We start from the raw sequence: 5,000 nt of genomic DNA, 5'->3' as shown, positions 1-5,000 counted from the left end.
AAGTACTAAATGTTTTACAAAATTAAAATAAATCATCTAAAAATATATATATATTTTTTTACAAATGGTAAAACCATATAATGAAATAAAAAATGAAAATAAAATAAACGCTAGTTCGAACGTATTTATATATAATACAATAAGACATTCACGGGAAAGCCCAATTAGTTATTATTTATTCATCTTTGTTAGTACGTTAAATGTTTTTATTAATTAAGCTGGAATAAAATAAAATGATAGATATTACATGAAAACGTTTCTCACAGTTTATAAGTGTATATGGTATTTAAAAATACTTCAATTCTATGTAAATGTTCGCATTTTAACATTTTAGTATTAAAAATAATACATCTAAAAAATTAACAAATATAATCTTGCTGTTATACTGAATATATCAGTTATACAGAGTGTGTGTGTGTGTGTGTGTGGTGCGTGTGTGTGTGGTGCGTCTGTGTGTGTGTGTGGTGCGTCTGTGTGTGTGTGTGTGTGGTGCGTCTGTGTGTGTGTGTGTGTGTGGTGCGTCTGTGTGTGTGTGTGTGTGGTGCGTCTGTGTGTGTGTGGTGCGTGTGTGTGTGTGGTGCGTGTGTGCGTCTGTGTGTGTGTGTGTGGTGCGTCTGTGTGTGTGGTGCGGCTGTGCGTGCGTGTGTGTGTGGTGCGTATGTGTGTGGTGCATGTGTGTGTGTGTGCGTGTGTGTGTGTGTGTGGTGTGTCTGTGTGTGTGTGTGTGGTGCGGCTGTGCGTGTGTGTGTGTGTGGTGCGTGTGTGTGTGGTGCGTGTGTGTGTGGTGCATGTCTGTGTGTGTGTGTGTGTGTGTGTGTGTGTGTGCGTGCGTGTGTGTGTGGTGTGTGTGTGTGTGTGTGTGTGTGGTGCGGCTGTGCGTGCGTGTGTGTGGTGCGTGTGTGTGTGGTGCATGTCTGTGTGTGTGGTGTGTGTGTGTGTGTGTGTGTGTGGTGCGTCTGTGTGTGTGTGTGTGTGTGTGTGTGTGTGTGTGTGTGTGTGTGTGTGTGTGGTGCGTCTGTGTGTGTGTGTGTGTGTGTGTGCGTCTGTGTGTGTGTGTGTGGTGCGTCTGTGTGTGTGTGGGGTGTGTGCATGTGTGTGTGTGTGTGTGTTTGTAGGGTTCTGGAAGGCGACGTGTCCTCCGACCTGCACGAGTCCGTTGTTGGTGTTTGTAAACAGTAAAAGTGGAGATAATCAGGGCGTGAAGTTTCTGCGGCGCTTCAAGCAGCTGTTGAATCCGGCGCAAGTGTTCGATCTGATGAACGGAGGACCGCATCTCGGGTAACACTTTTTTTTTTTTTTTTTTAATAATCGTGACCCACACGATGTATTGTTGGCTATTGCTACAGACCCGTGCTGCTGCTTTAGCGCTCCAGGCTCACAAATCAGGATCATTAACATCCGCTCGGGCAACGGAGATCAGTCTTTCTGTGACTCATGTTTGTTTCTGTGTGTGTTTGTCGCAGCTTGCGTTTGTTTCAGAAGTTCGACACGCGTTCAGTATTCTGGTGTGTGGAGGAGACGGCAGCGTCGGATGGGTTTTATCAGAGATAGACGCACTGACTTTACACAAACAGGTACAGGTTATTACAGAAACAGATCTATAATCAAACGGTCAAACTACAAAAAATGGGGTTTCGCAGCACCTTTTTGCCAAAAAATAAAAGGAATTGTTAATTTAAAAAATATTAATTAAATTAATGTTTTAAGCCTGCATTTGATTTCTCCCATTTTTTACAAACTCTTTCACACAAATTAAAATTTCTATTAAGCCCTATTAATGTAAAAAATTATAAAATCGTCAAATGTGTATGAATATTATATTTTGAGGTTTTGATTTGATTCAAATAAAAAACATTAAAAATAATTGAAAATTAAAATTGTTTAATAATAATAATTATTATTATTATTATTAATAATATTTTTGTGTGATATAATTACAAGTTTATATTTTTGTTTCTTTTGCTGTTTTTTTATTGTATTTATTATTCTTGTTTTGTTTTTGTTTTTGTTTTAGACATTAAAATTGCCTTAGATGCTGGTAGACATTAAATAAAAATTAATTCTACTACTACTACTAAAAAAAAATCAATTAACAAAATTACAACAGAATTTTGCAAATTAATATGCAAAATGGATTTTGGGGAAAAAAATAAAACATTTCATCTGGCCCAAATATGGCATAAATATATAGGACACAATAGAGTTTCAGACACAGTTTGTTGGATTATACTGCCTTCTGGTGGTGGATCTTTAGCGCATGGCGTGTCTATTTATAGATATTTTTTGCATGAAAATGTAAACATTTAGAAAATGCTTTTATATGAAACGGCTTAAGTTGCATTTAGGGTTTTACTCAGTTTTCTCAGTTCATGAACTCTGAAATCAGATCCGTTTTTATTATAGCTCTACTGTTTGAGTTCACGAGGAGTGTTGACGTGTGTGTGTGTGTGCGTGTGTGTGTGTGTGTGTGCGTGTTGACTCTGCAGTGCCAGCTCGGCGTACTTCCTCTGGGAACAGGAAATGACCTGGCCAGAGTTTTGGGGTGGGGCTCAGCGTGTGACGACGACACACAGTTACCCCAGATCCTGGAGAAACTGGAGAGAGCCAGTACTAAGATGCTGGACAGGTCAGTGCGTGTTTGAAGTCTCTGTCGCACTCTGTTTCTCTTCTTCACAAACGCCGTTGTTCCTCCTAGATGGAGTATTATGGTGTATGAGACCAAGTTACCACGGCAACATTCCAGCTCCACGGTAACCGAGGACTGTAGCGAGGACTCTGAGGTAACCATGTGGATGTGTTCATAAATCCTTTTCTTTATTACAAATGATATAATAAGCACATTACGGAAATACTAAAACGAAAATGAAAATGTAAATATAACAGTAAAAGCTATTATACTGTACGTTTTAATGTATATTTGCATGATTAGTCAGAATAAACGGAATGAATTTGTGCAGTTATCAAATCTCTAATTTCTTTAAATAAATGTTTCACAGTGAAAATAAAAGCTTGATGCCTTTTACAGTCAAGTTGTACAATAGCAATATTTTATTTAGCAATAATAATTTCAAATAAAAGTCTATAAGTTGAATTATATGATCACAATATTTTGGGTAATTTGCTGCACTGAAAACCAGGAGCTATTTTATTTTTTGTATTTTTTATTTAGTTTTGTTTACAATTTCACAGTTGCGTAAACTTAAAATCATTCTTAATGTTTTTGTTTTACATTGAAATATGACAATGTTTTATAATATCATAATAAATATTTTAGTAATTATTATTGTAGTGTATTGATATATGATCACGAAATCTGCTCTACAAGCAAAAACAGAATATCTAGAGGTTTTAATTAAGATTTATTTTCTTTATTTTAGTTATTGTTAGTCAAGGTTTCTTGCACCATAAACATTTGTATTTTAGTTTTCCTAACCTTTTCATTTATTAAATAATTAGTATGTCAAACAGTTCATCAAAATATTTTATTTTGAAAAAACTAACTGCTGCTGTTCTGATTGGCTGTTCTGTGTTCCCTCTCTTCTGATTGGCTGTTCTGTGTTCCCTCTCTTCTGATTGGCTGTTCTGTGTTCCCTCTCTTCTGATTGACTGTTCTGTGTTCCCTCTCTTCTTCTGATTGGCTGTTCTGTGTTCCCTCTCTTCTGATTGGCTGTTCTGTGTTCCTCTCTTCTGATTGGCTGTTCTGTGTTCCCTCTCTTCTGATTGACTGTTCTGTGTTCCCTCTCTTCTGATTGGCTGTTCTGTGTTCCCTCTCTTCTGATTGGCTGTTCTATGTTCCAGGTGCAACACATTCTGACCTATGAGGACTCAGTTGCTGCTCATCTCTCCAAAATCCTGACGTCTGACCAGCACTCTGTGGTCATTTCATCTGCCAAGTGTGTACTGCATACGTGAGCTTTTCAGTTCATGTGTATTCTTGCTGGTGGTTTATCTAAAAGCATGTTTTTCAGGGTCCTGTGTGAGACTGTGAAAGACTTTGTTGCGAAAGTCGGACGTGCTTACGAGAAAAACACCGAAAATTCGGAGGAGTCGGAAGCCATGGCTAAAAAGGTCGGCTGTGATTGGCTATTGGATACAGTGCTGTTTTGTGATTGGCTGTTGGATACCGTGCTGTTTTGTGATTGGCTGTTGGTAGGGTAGGAGAGTTCACTCAGGATGTTTTGTGTGCAGTGTGGTGTGCTGAAAGAAAAGCTGGACTCGTTACTGAAGACGCTTAATGAGGAAGCCCAGGCCAGCAGTGTGATGTCTGCCCCGCCGCCCACCATCGCCGAGGAGCAGGTGGATGGGGAGGGGGTGGTTCTGGCTCCGCCCACTGCCACCGTAACCGCCCCTTGTTCGCCTCGACCGCCAGCCGCCATCTTTAAACCCAGGAGCAGCTGATGCTTCGAGCCAACAGCCTAAAGAAAGCGATCAGACAAATCATAGAGCACACACGAGAAAGGTAGCGCATTTTTGTTGGGAATTACATTAAATATTCAATTAATATATAAGCAATTCAAATATACACATATATATAGGAGGTCATTCCACTGGCAGGACATTCCTAGCTGTCCTGGAAGGAGTTATGGTTGATGAACCCAGCTGTAAAGAGAACTTGTGATGAAGACCATGAGCGGTTCCCTCCTAGCAAGGTTGAGTTGAAGGTGATAGTGCTTCATCCAGCTAGAGATATCTCTCAGACAGACTGCAGTGCAAACCCCTTAGATAGCTAGCATCAGATCTGATAGGATTAAGAAGTAGAGTTGAGTACTTCTGAAAGACAGATCCTAATGAGGACATGTAGAGGAAGAACAGAAAGGTCCGAGCACCGAGGCCTTGAGGAACCCGGTAGCAAGCCATATAAAACCTATATATATTTAATTATTGCATGGAAAGGTTTCTTCGTGCATCACCGAAGCAGCATAGGCTAAAAAATCGATATCGACGATTCAAGAGTGGTTATTATTGTCAGCCTCCTGCTTCCAAGCGTTCAATTTCAAATT

General features: G+C 39.5%; 1 pseudogene; it reads left to right on the top strand.

Moving 5' to 3' along the window:
* The window catches only part of LOC122324063, a 15,147-nt pseudogene that overhangs the window by 3,318 nt on the left and 6,829 nt on the right, over window positions 1-5,000 (top strand).

The sequence above is a fragment of the Puntigrus tetrazona genome, chromosome 19, assembly GCF_018831695.1.
Source record: "Puntigrus tetrazona isolate hp1 chromosome 19, ASM1883169v1, whole genome shotgun sequence".
Classification (NCBI taxonomy): Eukaryota; Metazoa; Chordata; class Actinopteri; order Cypriniformes; family Cyprinidae; genus Puntigrus; species Puntigrus tetrazona.
The sequence above is the reverse complement of the archived record's forward strand: the minus strand, read 5'-3'. Positions and strand labels throughout refer to the sequence as shown.